Source organism: Miscanthus floridulus, chromosome 1, assembly GCF_019320115.1.
Source record: "Miscanthus floridulus cultivar M001 chromosome 1, ASM1932011v1, whole genome shotgun sequence".
NCBI classification, from domain to species: Eukaryota; Viridiplantae; Streptophyta; class Magnoliopsida; order Poales; family Poaceae; genus Miscanthus; species Miscanthus floridulus.
This window is the reverse complement of record NC_089580.1, coordinates 13709749-13728315: the sequence shown is the minus strand read 5'-3', so window position 1 is coordinate 13728315 and position 18567 is coordinate 13709749. Positions and strand designations below refer to the sequence as shown.

Here is an 18567-nt window from a genome sequence, read left to right as displayed (position 1 = left end):
GGTGATGGGCAAAAAGCTCGCTTCTGGCATGACAGCTGGCTGGACGGTGAGGCTCCAAAGCATCTTGTGCCCAGTTTATTTGAATTAGTGAGATGTAAAAATAGGTCAATCCATCTTGAGCTACGTAACAATGGCTGGGTCGCCGCTCTGAGGGGCCAGATCACTACAGCATCGCAGGTGGAGGAATTCATCTCGTTATGGATCAGGTTGCAAGATATCCACCTAACGCCGGGCACTCCAGACACCATTACCTAGAAATGGACAGCCAACGGAGCCTATTCCACCCGATCGGCCTACAGAATATAATTCTGCGGTTCCTACAGAGCATTTCGGAGTGATCTCATATGGAAAGCATTCACTGAAAACAAGTGCAAAGTATTCGTCTGGACCATGGCGCGAGAGAAAATCCTCACTGCGGATAATCTACAAAAGAGAGGTTGGCCACACCAAGACCGATGCGCCCTATGCAACGGCCCGTTGGAAACGTGCCTCCACTTAGCCTTGCTTTGTCCGTTCACCAGAGCGGTATGGAATCTCATTCTACATTGGGAACACTTCGATGCAAGCATAATCCTCCCGGCCGAAGATCCAACCCATTTGATCTCGTGGTGGGAAGAGGTCCAATCCAAGATAACCAAGGACGACAGAAAGCGCTTCAACGGCTTGGTAATCTACACCGTCTGGAACATTTGGAAAGAGAGAAATAGAAGAATATTCACAAACACCCACGAAACGGCAATGCAGGTGGCCTCAAGAACGAAAGAGGACATCCTGCAGAAGAAGATGGCTCATTCTTGGGGAGAGTAATCGTCCTAGACGACTGTACAATTTTTTCACCTCTTTACCCCCTTGTCCTGCTCGGGGATCTCTACAGCTCTTGTATATAAACTCTCTTTCATATCTTAATGGAAAGGCAGAGCTCCTGCCATTGCGTTTTAAAAAAAATATTCACCTTCAATTCCTCCCATCCAATATATGACATGACATTTGTGTACCCCATCACAAAGACAGTGACATTACTGTCCTTCAACAAATTCCCCATTTAGGTTCTATGGTTGATTGAAATTAGTGCCACTAAAACATGACAAGTATAGTGGAAAATAGAAGTGACAGAAGATAAAGCATATTGATGGACAGAAAATTACAGTACATATTACCCATTCCATTTCAGATTATGAATTATGAAGCAAGGGTACAGCCCAATAGTACTGCAACCTACGTGTTTCTATGACAGGCGTCATCAATTTAAGAAATAAACTTTACAAAACACTTAGATGACCCATTTGACAATGAACTCCATGCACAAAGGAATTTTAAAGTTCAATATCCAGGGTCAAACGTAGCATCCTTGCATCTAGCGCATACAAACCTAATTAAAGATCTGCCTAAATGATTATATTTCATTACCAAATAATAAATAGCATAGAATGTAAATACAGATCATAGGTGACTACCGGTGTGGGTGTGCAGGCTGTGTTTAGAAGATGGATAACAAAAACATGGGTGTCCCACAGTCAAAATCATAGACCATTTCTAAGGTGATCTGGGAAAAAAAATCCATGTTCAGCAACCAACATTTCCCTCAAAAAGAAAGTATCCCAAGAGAACGTATATTTTTCATGATTGTCCTTTCAGAGACGATGATTTCACCATACATGTAAAACTCCTCAAAGAATTGCTTCTTTTTGCTTACCATCCTACTGGCTAAGCTCAGAATGTTGGAGCATGTGGAAAATCAACTTTTCCCACACATATGCCTTTCCTGTAAGCATATCAAGGTAAAAAATAAGAAAATGACTTACTTAGCATGAATAAACGGACCTCATCAGAAAAAAAATATAGATATCTTCTATACAGTTCCAACAACAAAAATGAAATTATGCCTCCAAGCATGAATATTTACCTTCAGTTCGAAAGGTAAACCTACCAAGACGAGGAAAATTAAAGAATTTCTATATGATCTGCCGATCAAGTTATTACCTAATTATGAAAACATATTAGAATCAGCAGGACCTGAAATTAACGGTCATAACAGGAATGTTGTTCAGATGATCTATGAGAATACCTGAATGCGACAAACAATTCATCCATTAAAAAAGAGGCTTCCTCTTTGGCTTTTTCTTTTTGTCGATCTGCTCCTTTTTCCTTTGTGTCAATTTCCTCTAAGCTCAACAATGTCACCCTCCTCATCAACACAGCGAATCAGAGCCAGAAGTGACAATAGGCTAATAAATTCACAAATCATCATGTGAAGTAGTGTTCTGACCAATATCATCGATAGAAATAAATACCCTCTTCCGGGCTTTCATAGTGACAGACAAATATATTACATTCTGCTTTAAAATTTGAACAATTATAAATGGCTAAAAATCACAGTAGTCAGAGGACTATACAACAAAAACTGGCCAAAATTACAGTTAGTACCTACCAGAATTTCTAGTTTCATCAGTTACCAGTCAACAAATGATGTACTTCCTAACCAATTGTAGCTAGTTAACAAACTCAAGTTTTTCTCTAGTTCTTCTTGTAGTCTTGGATGATCCAGACTGCTTAAGGTTGGCTCCTTCTTGTTGCACCTTTCCTTGATCCAGATTCAACCATGCATCAGTCTCTTGTGATTCTTGTTCCTCTTCATCAGTAGCATGTCCATCTTCTTCATGGATTCCCATGTTTTGATTTTCACTTTGTTGCTCGGTTTGTCTTCTGCTAGAGACCAAGAGTTCTAGCATTACCAAGAGTTTTTTCACTTCAAACGCACACAGCACGTAACCTTTGTCTTTTGTGTCGCTTGGGCAACGAACATGGACGCAAGCTTCTCTTTCTTTGGTAGCTCCAAACCGTCGACATTGGCGAACCATGGGTGCTTGAGTGCGGCGGCTGCCATCAACCCCTTGGAGGGATTGCATCTGAGCAGGCCACTGAACAACTCGAATCCTTCCGTGGACAGCTTCATCTCGGGGAACAGATCACAAAGGAGGTTGTACCGCTGCGTGTCCAGCTCCGACATCACCTTGGTGGCGAATGGTGTCAACGAGAAGCACGGCCACATGCTGTAGTCAGGGATGCTGAGCACATCGAAGATGGCGCAAAGATGTCCATCGTCATGGGATCCCTAGAACAGAGGCCTGCCATTGTTAACGAGTGAAAGGATCTAAACAATGCCTATAGGGATGCAAAGACGTATCTAAAAATTTCTACATAAAACTCAAAGTAACTTGTTAGTCACTACAGGAACTTTCGACAGTTTGGAGCGGAACTTCCGATGGCCGGAAGTTTCGACTCCTACGTGAACTACTCAACCCAAGCTAAAATAAACTCTGTGATTCCGATAACTTACAACCCCACTTCCTAGTGGTAAGGTGAAGCGTTGGGTTGCTCCTTTGACACCAAAAAGCCACCACTCCGTAGATCGAGTCCAAACCCTAAGAAAAGCTTTGGAGAGAGGAGAAACAACAAGATCAAATATGATAGCACAAATCACAACAACAAGAAGCATACAGGACACAAGAATTTATCCTGAGGTTCGACAACCCCACAAAGAAGCTCCTACGTTCTCGTTGTTGAGGTAACCACAAAGGTCAGAGTCTCTTCCACCTCCTTGACTCTCTCAATGCAACCACAAAGATCACTTGAACTTTCCACTAAAAAATCAAGGATAATACAAACTTTTCAAGACTCTTCCACAAGATGAAAGCTCTTGGGCGACGCCTAGCCGGCTAGGAGCAAAGCTCCAAGAGTAATAGACGCAAATTCAACCGGCTTGACGAAGAAATCAAGTGCTCAAGCTTACCAAAGTGATTCTCTCACTCAATCCACTCTCCTTCCACTCAAATCCTTAGGGGAATCAAAGTTGGGAGCAAAGGGGATAGGAGAGGGGAGCCTTGGATGCTTGGGAGCTCTTTTGGACAGAGTGAGGTCGTAGTGAATGAGTTCGTAATGGTTAGAAGAGAGGAGAGAGCTATTTATAATCATAGGCAAAAACAAACCATTCAGATCTACATCGGAAATTCCGACACAGATCGACGGAACTTTCGGCGCCTAAGAAAAGCACTGTTCAAACCACGGTCAACTTGGCTGACTTGGCCAGAGTCGGAACTGCCAATGACTGCCGGGACTTCCAGCAGCCGGCACTTCCGACTCCCGTCGGGGCCTCCGATGGTCAGCCGAGCTGGGTGACTAAGTCCCAAGGGCCCGGGAGTTCCGGTAGGAGCCGGGACTTCCGGCAGCTGGCACTTCCGGCTAGCGTCGACACTTCCGACGGCCAAACTCCTAAAAACTATATCTAAGTGTTCGTGAGGTGCTTGAGTGTCTCTCTTTTGATTTTATTTTTATGCTTGAGCATTCTATCTTCCTCATACCACCTAAACTTGATCCCTCCTTATAGTACGGCAACCCTAAACCCAAAACAAGAAAAGTAAACTATGAAGATCGCTTTGAGTTCGTCCGCCTTTTATACTTCAAGAATTTGAGGGATACCATTTCATCTTAGATCAACTCTTTAAAACTTTCATGGGACTAAAGTTGTAACATATCTCATTAAGATCTTATTAGTCCCTAATTTGGATGTCATCAATACACCAAAACCTACATAGGGGGCAAATGCACTTTCAATGAGCTACGCCATGACGCAGACAAGGGACCAGGCATTAACCTTGGCGTCATAGTTAGGCTTCTCCAACAGCATCCAGGCGGCGCCTGGTACCAAAGCATGTCGGCCGGCTCATACGGGGGTCACTCATCTGTTGACATGGCTAGCCCAAAGTCATAGATTTTGACAATGCTCTAACCCTCGCCGATGAGGATGTTCTAGGGTTTGATGTCGTGCATCTTCTTAGTGCCCGTAAGTAGCTGTCACATGGCGACATGCACAATGGCCTCGGGCAGCAACGGGTCCCACAGGGGCACTGGAGGAGGAGGTCATGGACGTTGGTCACCATGTACTCCATGACGAGGCATATCTCCTAGTTGATCAGGTCACGGACAATGTCGTGGAAGTAGACGACGAACGGGTTGGCACCACCGCAGCATGCAGCTTCGAGAAAGCACGCCTTGCGGAGCACCATAGTGTGCCCACCATTGGCCGTGCTGTGGCACTTCATGGCAATGGCCTAGCATGTGGCATGCCTTAAAGATAGCGCCGAGGCAGCAGATGTTCTCAAACTAGTACTGCTCCATGCTTTGGATGGCGATGTGCTTCGTCTTTAGGCCGATCTTTACCGTGGCGGTGGGGTCACAAACAGTGACGTCGAGCTCTATGCAAGTAGGCATCACGAGTGAAGCAGGGTGACGGCGGATTGCATGTCATAGGTAGGGGACGAGGCGAGGATCAGGTGGACGACGTCAGTGACGGTGGTAGATCAATGTTTTGAATGGTGACCCTCTCCAAAAGCTATAAAAAACTATAGCGGGCTATAGTAGAAGCTATTCATTCTGCAGTTCTATAGAAAACTTGAAAATTCATAATGAATTATGGAAAAAAAATTGTGAACACAAATGCTCAATTACATGTAGAATATCTAAGAGAATATGTTTCCAAGTCCATTATGTTAGAACTGGCGGTCCTGAACAAGAGAGAGGAAGGAGAGAGCTCGGAGGTGGAGAGGGGACACACTAGGGCTTTGAACAAGTGGAAATGAGCAGGAGGTGAGGTCCCTTACCCTTATGCCCTTGGTTACTTATATTGGCAATGGCTATTTACAAGTGACCCTTTGGTGGGGTTGAATTTCACATGACACTACTCTAGCTAGCTACTAGTTGAGCCTCTTTTAGGAGAAGGCTTAGACCATATATCTCATGGGCTCCCCCAACATTGCTCCCAACAAACATTTCAGCAGGAGGGTCTTCGTTAACACTTTAGCGACTACAACGAGTCAACGACTCACCCATGCCAACACTTCCACTAGAGGGTATCATCATCTTCGATGACTGCAATGACTAACCTTCAATACCAACAGCTAGAGGGGCTTCTCCGACATCTTCAACATCAACATCGACAACATACCATTGTCAATATCTTTGGCAACTACAATAACTTTCCTCCACCAAAATTCGACATGAGGACTTTCACTAACATCTTCGGCGTACACAACGACAAACCTCCACCAACACTTTGGCATGAGACGCTTCACCAACATCTTTGATGACTATGACAACTCATCTCCACCAACACATTGACAGAAGGGGCTTCGCTATCATCTTGGGCCACTATAACAGCTCGAGAGCCTTGTCGACACCTTTGGCATCAATGTTTATGATGACTTGCATTCATTGCCTAGTTCGAGGGGCGACATCAACTCATTCAGCACCGAGGTCTACTTCACCTTCCTTGACCACTTCGGCTTGAGGGGCCCACCGACAACTTTGGTCCGGACATTAACTTCTGCTGCTATGGTTACTATGAGTACGTCAACTACAAAAAGCACAACTAAAAATTTGGTCACAAGTGCTAGCCAGGAGGAGTTTGGGGAGCATACTGGAGGACCTGACACTCTAGAGGGTGAAGTCTTTTGCTCGACACCCATGAGAGAAGATTTGGAGACTTCACTACAACCTTTGGCTATGGCTATTTTGAGTACATCAACTACAACTGCACCCATTCATGAAGAAAAGGTGTGTCTCCAAGGTCCCAAAGGCAAAGATCTTCACGCCGAGAAGGTCATGAAGATGAAGATCTATGCAATGTGAAGGTCCCATAGGCAAACTTCTGCACACTAAGAAGGTCCCATAGGCAAAGTCCTACACGTTGAGCAAAGCTAACAATCCATGTCATAAAAGCGGCTGAGGAAGCTGAAGGCCAAATATGAAGATACCGGGTAGATCGACATTGAGGCACTTAGAGTTAGTGGCTTCCTGAGTTAGCACTTTTATAGACTAGAGTCATATGCATGCTCTTTTATCCATGCCCTTTTTCCCATAGGTTTTTTTGGGATGGAGTTTTTAGAGAGGCGCACAAGCATAGGTTGCGAATGGCAATCCTTGCGACCAAGGTCTGAGTTCTATTTATGTCTCATCTAGTATGAGCATCTATTAGGTCATGTTGTACCATCTATAATCCAATAGCTAATGGGCTTCTATTGTGGGAACCCATGAGGTATATGGGTCAAATCTCCCCTGAGAAGAGGCCCAACTAGCGGCTAGCATAGTGTCATGTGAAATCCAACCCCACCAAGGCGTCACTAGTAAGTAGTCATTGCCTATATAAGTGCCTAAGGGCATGAAGGCAAGGGACCTCACCTCCCACTCATTTCCACTTGTTCAAAACCCTAGTGTGTCTCTCTCCACCATCTCCTCCCTCTCTCCCTCTCTCATGTTCAGAACCTTTAGTTCCAACACATTATTTAACATTCGTCATAGCTATCAACATACTGTTGTGATCAACACTCAATATTCAATAGTTCAACAATTATTTAATAATTTATTACATCATTTATTAAGTAAAGAACCTAGAGACATAGATTATAGTGGGTAATGCGTGAGAAAGTGAGGATGTAGGTTGAGTACTTATACCATTGGATGGAATGTGTGTCCGACTACCACAATTCATTGCATCAGAGTGTGTCTGAATCTGATTATGAGTCTAATTCTGACTATGAGCCGCGCCAAGATGGATGATAGCATAGGCCATTGTGCCGGATGGGCCACCGTTGTAAAGCTATGCCACCCCACCTAGAGCCGCTTGGCGGGCCATGGGCCACACCTCGTGTCGAGCCACGGGTGGACCACTACCGCCCCACGGTGCCCCGCACCGAGTAGCTGGGCATGTCACCACCACTGCACGGTGCCCCGTGTTAAGCTGCAGGTAGACCGCTGCCACCCTATGCCACCTAATAGGATCTAGATGGCTAGAGAGGGTGAATAGCCTATAAAATTTTCTACAAAAACACAATACTAGTGCAAACTTGGTTACAACAATACGAGGCCCCTAATAGCTTCTACTTTGCATTATCTCTATTTTCACACAAGTAATCCTCCTATACAATTCTAGTAGCTTGATCTCTAGACTATGTCACAACAACATACAAGCTACAACTAGCAAGAGCTACTAAAGAAGCAACTACAACTAATTACAACTAGCTACTACTACAACTACCACTACTCTAGGCCAGGCACATAACTACCACATAAGCAATGTTATGAAAGTAATGCGAGAGTGTGAGTAGTAGGCAAACCAAACAGGACAAGTGATGACACAAGATATATCCTCGAGGTTCAGTTGCTTGTCAGCAACATGCGTCCTCGTTATGGTGAGTCCTCACTTGATGGTTCGCAAGCTAACTAGCATGACAAGCTAGACCCACCAAGGGTGCCACAAAAACCACTCAAATGGTACACTCCAACTAGCCATGATTCCACTAGAGTTGCTCTTCATGATCTCCCATGGGGATGAGCACAAGAGCCCCTTACAGTCACTTAATTGGAGCCAGCAACAATCACCAAAGCGGCTCAACAATCCACTGCTTCTCCAAGCCGTCTACGTGGTGGCAACCATCAAGAGTAATAAGAATCTCGTAGCTCAAAGGATCTCTAGTGCCACTAGATGCAATAACTCAATGCAAATGCACTAGAATCACTCCCAATCTCAATTTGGATCAAACAATAAGCAAAGAGATGAGTGGGAGGTATTTGCACAAGCTCACAAGGTGTATATTGTGTTAAAGTACTAAGAGAGCCAGCCAAATGCCAACCACCACCTATTTATAACACCCAAAGCTCAAAGAGTTGTTAGAGCTTTATTGTGTCAGTCACGGGGGCACCGGACCATCCGACGGTCCCATCGGACCATAATATAGGTTATGGGTCTGATACCCTATGTTGTGCCCATGTGGCAGTCGACCATTTAAACTAGTCATTGGTGCCAGCAACGACTATTGTGGTGTATTGGACTGACGGTCCTGGTCCGGTGCCCCACCGAACCAACAGCGCCCTAGGTCCGGTGCAACTCAGAAAGGTTCTAGGGCCTATTTTTCACCATTGGACTAGTCCGATGGCCCGCACCGGAACAACAACCAGAGTTCAATGGAGCCTTTGAACTTCTCCCGCACACTAACACGTGGGACCTCTTGGTGAATAGTGATATTGTATGGTCTGATGCTCCTAGGCGATGCTAGGCTAGGGTTATTGACCGGACTGGCTAACCCTACTCGTCCGGTGCTTTCCTCTTGGGTCCGATGGCCCATAGTGGCCATCCTAGCCCATGATTTTCATCCCTTTTGAAATGTGCTAACTTAAAATGTGTTCCAACATTTGTGCAAGTAGTTAGCTTTTTCACAAACATTTTTCAAAGGGTTTTTTTCATGTCCTTACAAGGCCTAATGCATATGCAATGAATTGATCCACCTAGTGGCACTTAGATAACCATTTTAAACTATGGAGTTCTCCTCTTAATAGTATAGCTATCTATCCTAGATCCGATCATGCACTCTATTGCATCTGGACCAGCAAAACAAAAATGCCCTAGCTTGTACCTTTGCCTTGAGCCCATGCATTTTGTTTTTGTTTTTCTTCTTTTCTAAGAGTTAAGAACTTGATCAACATTTGGTCACAATCATCTCCTCCCATGAGTGACATCCTTGCTCAACCTTGGTGTGGACCTAACATATCTCAATCACAACACTTAGAGTAGAGGTTAGTCCACTAGTTGCCTAAATTACCGAAACCAAACATAGGGATTTCACCACCACCACACCAAGTTGTGGGTGGGCCGCCGTCCCCTTGCCAGCCACATGAGAGAGAAGAGGGAGGAGAGAACTAGCCATGGATATATTGACATAGTAAGAGGAGAGAATCAATTGAGGATGAAAGGATCAAGATGCCCAAGAGGGGGGTGAACTGGGTTAATTCTAAAATTCTTTGCAATAATTAAACCCTACGGTTAGCCCACTTCACCCCTTGTGCCTAGAAAGTGTTTCTATTGTTCTACCGCACAAAAATTTAGCAACCTATGTTCCAATCCTACTCTAGCATGACAATTCTATGAATGTTAAGAAAGAATTGAATTGCTCAAAGTAAATGCTCAAAGTAAAGAGAGAAGGAGGAATATGGCGACGTTTTGCCGAGGTATCGAAGAGTCGCCACTCTCCACTAGTCCTCATTGGAGCACCCGCGCAAGGGTGTAGCTCCCCCTTGATCTAGGCAAGGATCAAGTGCTCTCTATGGGTTGATTCTTCGACACTCCAACGCGGTGAATCACCCACAACCGCTCACAACTTGAGTTGGGTCATCCACAAGCTTCGCCGGATGATCACCAAGCTCCCAATCATCACCAAGACATCTAGGTGATGGCAATCACCAAGAGTAACAAACATGAACTCTCACTTGACCACAACAAGCCTAATGAGAAGGGTGGATGCATACTTTGCTACTCTTGCTTTCACTAATGAGGCCTCTCTCTTGGATTCTCAAATCTTAATCGTCTCACTAGGACCTTGCTCTTCTTGGCACTCTCAAGGGTGTTTCTTAGCTGTTGGAATGGGCAAAAGTGATCCCTTGAGTGAATAGATGAAGTATTTATAACCCTTCATTCAAAACAAACCGTTATGTGCCACTACGGGATGACCGGATGCTCCGGTCAAGGTGACCGGATGCTCTGATCAGTTCTTCCCGCCACCGAGCAGTTAATTTGTAACCGAACATTGACCAGCGTCTGGTCAGCTCTGACCGAACATGTCCAGTCACAAAAACTATCCTCTAGAACCTTACTGATGTTGACCAAACTCTAGAACCCAGCGTTCGGTCACTTTGCTGCTCAGCGTCCAGTCAGTAGCCGGAACCTGACCAGCGTCTGGTCAGCACTGACCGGATGCGTCCGATCAGGATTCTCCCTCTCTGAAACCTTACTGGAGTTGACAGGACTCTGGCACCCAGCGTCTGGTCACATTTCACTTAGCATCTGGTCGCATCCAGATGACTTCACCTTGATCAAATAAACTGATCGGACTCTGCGCTAGCGTCCGATCACACTAGAACTAGTGTTCTATCAATATTTGACCCTCCATTCACTCCCAACTCGCAATCATATGTGAATGAAGTTTGCTCCAATTGATCTAAGGGATTTTTAGGAGCTACCTAGTGCTAGATTTAACAAGTGTGCACTACACCTAACCCACTAGACTCACCTAGTTCAAGCTACCCATCCATACCCCCCTTAATAGTACAGCCAAAGGAAAAACAAAGTGCTAAACTACTCTAAGTGTCTCTTCAATACCAAACGACACTTAGAACTAGTCCATCCTTAACCTTGTCGTCCATCCTTTGAAAATCAAAATGATTTCCATCGTAGGGGCATGACCACCATGATTGCCCAATCAATTGTCATTACCATGACCTAACTTAATTGTATCTGCAAAACACACATTAGTCACAGTAATCTCGTATTGTCATTGATCACCGAAACCCAACTAGGGGCCTAGATGCTTTCAATCTCCACCTTTTTAGTGATTGATGACAATACAACCTCAAGTATGTAAAAGAGATGAGGTTTTCAATATGCTTGGTTCATATAAGCTTTTGGCAATAAGAACAAAAGAGTTAGGCAAGCTTATATGACCCAAGCCAACATGATGTACTCAATAGATATGAAATAAGCATGAGTACAAGTAATAAAGCTCATTTGCATCGGAGTAAAGCGCGGAAGCAAAGCAAATGAGCATAACCAAGTGACATGACATATAAATAATTCAAAGTAGAGAGCACACATGTCACATATCACATAAATATCACGATCACATTAATATCATGATTACGATCACACTTATGTAGTTCAATGCATAATAGTAAACATGAATGCATAAAAATGTATCACACTTAGAAAGCCAAATGTAGATAATCTCCCCCTAAAAGTATCACTCCCCATAAGTCTATCATACTCGATCCCTCTCCCCCTTTAGCGTCAAACACCAAAACCTAAGGGTCGGTTGGCGGGACTGCAGCAGATGAGTCGAGCGCTGAGGTGTGATGAGCGATCTGGAACTGGGTAGCATCATCATCTGATTCTAAGCTCTGAGCAGTCTAACCCTCTATGGCTAGAAGCAATGCTGAAGCGGTCTAGGTCAGATCAGGGACTAGTGTGGCATGTGACTCTATAGGTATGACTGTACACTATAGTAGGCGGCTCTGATGATGCAACTAAAGAAGGGAGCATCTCTATAGTCCCAGTAATAGGAGCAACTGTGGAAGGACCAGGGACATGTAGATATGGCGGAGTAGGCTGCCCTATCAACTCACTGAATGTCACACCAAGGCTCCTAGAGACTAAGGTATCTAACACAAGTAGCGAGGAAGTCTGAGCCAGTGTGAAGTCCGTCTATAGAGGTGTGAACTGCGGGGCTGGCTCTAGCAAGGCAAACCACTAGGACACCTGCTCTGTAGGTGAAGGAAACTATGCCGCTGCCTGTCCCTGACTCTGAAGCCCACTAGGCTATACAACTAGAGTCGATGAAGTGGTGGCAAGCTGACCAAGCTAAGGTGTATGGTGGTGGAGCTCCAATAGCAGAGACGACATGCTGCATAAATCCAAGTAACTATTGCTGCATCTAAAGCTGCTGCTGCTACATGGCCTGCTGCTGCTGGATAGCCTGCTACTATCGCTAGAACTCATCCTGTCTGGCCTAAAACTGTGCAAATGTAGTTGCGGTCTCCTGGGCCTAGCGAGCTTGATCCTACCTCATTCGCTCAAGGATAGCAAGTAGAGCAGGGTCTGTCTATGGTGTAGGTGGAGCTGAACTGGAGCTACCAGCCTCATGGCCATGTCATCGAGGAGGCATCTGAGGGATATCCTAATAATCATCTGTACTATCGCTGGGGTCGCTCTCGACCATACCCTCCTATTGAGCATCTAGTTGCTCCTCCTCTATCGCCGCAATGCCCCTGATAGTCTCATCCTGCTGGGCTATAGTCTCTAGCACCTCTAGGCAATGGTGCGGCTGGCTAGGTGCACTTAACCTACTATGATGGAGCATTTGGGTCAAGTTATATAGAGGGAACTTGATAGTAGCACTAGAATACTCTACCAACATCTCTAGAGGCCTCACTGTAACTGCCCTATGAATCAGAAAGGTAATCTAGTGTGTATAAGGTAGTTGTCTATGTCCTCTGAATCCCTCTGTAAGGGTATCCTCCATCTCAGAAAGCATGACATCCCAAACATCAAAGAATGTCTATCGCATCAGGGCGTTCAGCAGCCACAACTGAATGTGAGTCAATCCCTCATGATATCCCATCCTCGAAAGCAGAGTCCTCCTCATGATAGCATCTAGCAATCTGGTTGTAGGAGTAAGATCCCTAGGTGTCCTGCTCAACCCCTCGTTGAATGGCTCTATGAAGCAAGGGTGAACCAGATCTATAGGAGATACAAGACCGCCGTGAGGGTGTCTAGGAGGCTCTGTGTGGCCATAGCAAACCTCGTGAATGCAGATGGGTGAATCCTGTAGCCTAAGTATCTCCCTGGCCCTAAAGCTCATCAGCCTATAGTCTCAGCCTCTGAATGCAAAGTGAATGAACCTATGAGCTTGGTCAATCCAAAGTGTAGCATAGAACTCTCGAACCCATGATGGAACATATCTGTCTGTCTATCCAAGTAGATCTATCAGCCCTGGCACGTAAGAAAGGTGAGGACATATCTACTCTCCTGCAGCTGCTACAATGGCCTCAATAGAACAGACCCTCTAAGACCTGAATGCAACCCCACTGTTAAGATATGTATTATAAAATTCTTCCTATAGTGGTGTATAGAACCCCTCAGAAGCACGCTCATCCCTCCTAGGCAGGAACCACTCCTCGAACTACACAAATCTGAGCTGCTACACCTGCTTGGCCGTGGTGGCCCTCAAATCCAGATGAGTCACTAGAGGTAGACCCTGTGGTCTAAGAGGCAGACAAGAACCCCTCCGCTGTGTCTCTACCCTCGATGTCACCTAGGTACAAGTATGACTAGAGCAGCGAAGCTATGGTGCCTGCTCTATCTCCTCTGCCCACTCTCCCTCCTGAGCTTGCTCTGTCTACTGCTGTGGCTCCCCCTAAGGCTGAGTCTCCTCCAAAGCAACATGGCGTCCCTCAAGCATGATAGTCCCAGATGGACTACCATGACGATGCTCAACCTGCTCAATAGTTGTCCTCTGTGCTAGTGAAAGCTAATCTACAATCTAGACTCCACTCCTAGCCCCTCCTCTCTCTACACACTCGGCGGTGGCTACAACTATGGCTGCTCTCGCTATATCAGCATCTGCATACTTCCGCTTCTTCGACGTGATCTTCTTCGTCGCCTTGCCTTTCACATAAGTAGGCAAGCAAGGCGGAGGCCTCAGATCCTCATCACCTAGACCACCTCTAGCGTTCTTAACACAAGCCATCTAGAATGATCTGCTGTCTTGGACAAGAAACAACTATCACTGACACTTCCAAGGCTTGGCCTCAATCCGTACTCGCGAGCTTGGCCCCAAGTTAACTAACAACTGCTAAAGTGACCTCAAGAACACCAACTCACTACATGTCTGAATAGATCGGATATATGAATAATTTTAATATACATCTAGAGATACAAAACCCTAAGAAGCAAGTAATAGGTACGAAATTAGAATCGAGGGCTTGCTACCTGACGAACCAGAATCGAGGAACAAATTAGGGAACCACCGGATCGGTAATGGTTAGGGTTTTGGCGATGTGCTGTGAAAGCTGAGAAGATGTAGGGCAGTGGATTAGGGCATGGCGAGGAGCAATGGCACGGTGGCAGAGGCGCTAGGGCATGAGCAGCGCTGCTGCTGTGGCATGGAGCAAAGTATGGGTGCGGTGGCGCTCGGGAGTGGCGTGGGCATTACGTGGGCACGGTGGAGCTCTGCTGCATGGCTTAGGAGCGCCGTGGGACAACAGCGATGCTCGAGATGTGCGGCGGCGTAGGCGTGGGGAGGTGTAGTGCAGCTAGGGTGGCGCTGCGGACAATGGCTAGGGCTCTGCACGGCAGCTAGGGAGACAGCGATGTTGGCGTGGGTGCGGTCGATGGTGGGGATTAGGTCAGACCATGGTACGGTTATATGGTGGCCCCGACGGTTTAGAAAAGGAAACGAGATAAGAATTGGAATCCCGCACGATATCTATTGACCGGATGCTCCGATGGCAATGACTGGACGCTGCCACCCAGAGTTCGGTCGACTCCAGAGAGGTCCAAATCCCCTGGAGTCAAGATCGGACATGTCTGATCCCAACTGATCGGACATAGCCAAAGTTTGGTCGATCTTGTCTTCATCTTCTTCCCTTGATCGGACGCAGGATCACCTTCTGATCGGACGTAGAGAGAACACTGTTCCAGCGTCCAGTCACTCCTTCGCAACACTAGTTCACCATCTGTGAACTGACCAAACGCAGGAGGTAGAGTTTGGTCCAACGTTCGATCACTCTTTTTCAGTAGATCTTCAATGTTCCTTCATGCTGCCTGTTCCCAATCAAGTCTCAACTTCAAAAAGACCCAAATAAACACCAATTGGGACTGATGTGAGTGACCGCTCTCAAACCCTCAAATTTTTCAAAATATTTTGCCTTAGGCTATAATTCTTTTTAAGAAAATAGGCAATAAAAAATGTGATTGAAGAGAAACGATAAAACAACATTCATGCATATGCAATGCAATACAATACTTGAAAGTGATTCTAGTTGCTTATCAAGTTTGATCTAAGGTTAAGCTTCTTCACATGCTTTCCGGTGGTTATCTTAACCATGTTAGACAAGCCCTAAGTGCATTACCATAAAGTAAACATGTTGTATATTACAATGCAATGCAAGGGAAAACACAAGCTCATTTTCTAGTGAAATTGCTAAAATCAAGCACATTGAGCTCATTCCTCAACCGACAAAAGTTGCCTCATCTAGCGGTTTAGTGAAGATATCCGCCAATTGATCCTCGATCCTTACACCTTCTAATGAAATATCATTCTTAGCAACATGATCTCTAAGAAAGTGATGGCGGATATCTATGTGCTTGGTGCGGGAGTGTCGAACCGGATTATTAGCAAGTTTTACCTCACTCTCATTGTCACACAAAAGAGGTACTTTTTCTAGAACTACACCATAGTCTAGCAAAGTTTGCTTCATGTAAAGTATTTGTGCACAACAAGCACCCGCGGCAATGTATTCTGCTTCGGTGGTGGACAAAGCCACACTATTTTACTTCTTGGAGGACCAAGACACAAGTGATCTACCAAGCAAATGGCATCCTCCGGATGTGCTTTTTCTATCAACTTTGCAACCAGCATAATCCAAATCGGAATAGCCAACTAATTCAAATATAGCTCCTTTGGGATACCAAAGGCCAATGCTTGGTGTGTGCTTAAGATACCTAAGGATTCTTTTAACGACAATCAAGTGAGCTTCCTTAGGATTAGCTTGAAATCTAGCACACCTACACACACTAAACATGATGTCGAGCTTAGATGCGGTTAAATATAACAAGCTACCAATCATAGAGCGGTAGAGAGTTTAATCAACCATGTTACCTCTCTTATCTAGGTCGAGATGTTCATTAGTTGGCATTGGTGTCTTGATTGGCTTACATTCATCCATTTTGAATCTCTTGAGAAGATCATTAGTATATTTCTCTTGAGAGATGAAAAACCCTTCTCTCATTTGCTTGACTTGAAAACCAAGAAAGAATGTAAGCTCTCCAATCATTGACATCTCGAACTCCTTCAACATCAATTCACCAAACTCTTTGCAATAATCTTCATTTGATGATCCAAAGATGATATCATCAACATATATATGACAAATGAAGATATATCCATCAAGCTTCTTAGTGAATAGTGTGGTGTCGACCTTCATAATAGTGAAGCCCTTCTCAATGAGGAAATCTCGAAGACGCTCATACCAAGCTCTTGGGGCTTGCTTAAGCCCATATAGCACCTTGGACAACCTATAAACATGATTAGGATATCTAGGGTCTTCAAACCTGGGAGGTTGATCAACATAGACTAGTTCATTAATAAAGCCATTTAAAAAAGCACTTTTCACATCCATTTGATATAGTTTCATTTCATGATGTGATGCATATGCAACGAGGATACGAATGGCTTCTAGTCTTACAACCGGTGCAAAGGTCTCTCCAAAATCCAACCCTTCAATTTGAGAGAACCCCTTTGCAACTAGTCTTGTCTTGTTCCTCACAATAATGCCTTGATTATCTTGCTTGTTGCGGAACACCCACTTTGTTCCAATGACTCTTGCACCTTGTGGTCGCTCTTCAAGAGTCCAAACTTCATTGCGGGTGATGTCGGGTTCGTAAACCTAAGGTCCCTCGAGGACCAGCTTCCAGGCCCGGGCTCAGCCTAGGAAATCAACATATAGTTCATGGGCCGGCCCAAAAATCTAAAACACAACGGACCAGACGGGTAGTCTAGTCACCAACCGGAAGGTCTACCTAAAAGAACAAGCGCCCGCTCATCAACTTCTTTGGCCCACCTCTCCGACCGGAGCACTCGCTTCAGGCACCAGCCGTCTCCAAGCAGTCTCTCCAATCAGAGGCCTGGCCCAAAACGTTGCTTCCTACTTTGACCCCATGACTCTAACCCCACGACCGAGGCTCGTGGGAACCCTGCTCACTGCTCTTCTCTGATCGGCGCATTGAGAGCCGACTAGAGCTGTTCGATCAGGGACACCCATTCGGAAGGAACTAGAAGACATACGGAGAAGGGCAAGGCATGGCTCACAAGTCAAAACCACTGTACCAGGGACCATACCCTGCATGAAACAGTGCTCTATAGCCACCCTAACACAAAGTATTGCAGGGGGCGCTAAAAATTCCCATACGGTAAGCCCCCCATGTGTCTCTGGACAACAATCGTAGTATGGGCTCTAGGATTTGCCATACCGGGTGAACATAGCGTGGCTCCTCACATGCCACTAGGCATCAAGAAGTATTTGTAGGTACTGGCGTCCATCCTTCCTAAAGAAGATAGCTCGACCTCCTATGCACATCTGACATTCTATAGCAACATCAACAGTGTTGAGGGCGCCTACCATTATCTAGTCTTCATCAGCGTGGGCAACAAGGCTTAGAAACATCCGTACTCTCTCCCTCTCACTTGTAAAGCTATCCCCTTCATCTATAAAAGGGGATACGCTCCCTCCTACAAAGGAGATCGACTTCTTCAAGCTTAGACTCACTAGATCGACATCAGCACCTTACAACCGTAGGACCACCAAGTTCCGACTGCAACTCTTCCAGTCGAGCCAACCGAACCTCTTGTACACCCCCTCTTTTCTCCTTCTCGTTTGTAACCCCACTATAGACTTCGAGCACCTGGGCTCAGGAATAAAGTCACCGACCGACCCCGACTAGACGTAGGGCACATTGCGTGAACCAGTATAAATCCAGTGTTATTGAGTGCTAGGCCACCTCCGATCATAACATACAGCAAAACTATAAATATTTACTAGTTGGTCACTTTCTGCACCGACAGGTAAAGTTGTTCAACTCTTCATGCATGGCATTTATCTAATCTGGATCTTGAAGAGCTTCTTCTATCTTGGTAGGCTCAAAACAAAGAGACAAAAGAGTGATGTTCAATAAATAAAGCAAGTTTTTAA

General features: G+C 45.3%; 1 pseudogene; it reads right to left on the bottom strand.

Moving 5' to 3' along the window:
- Positions 1 to 2748: 2748 nt before the first annotated feature.
- On the bottom strand, positions 2749 to 5268 carry LOC136452265 (putative cyclin-dependent kinase F-2; annotated as a pseudogene).
- Positions 5269 to 18567: the final 13299 nt, after the last annotated feature.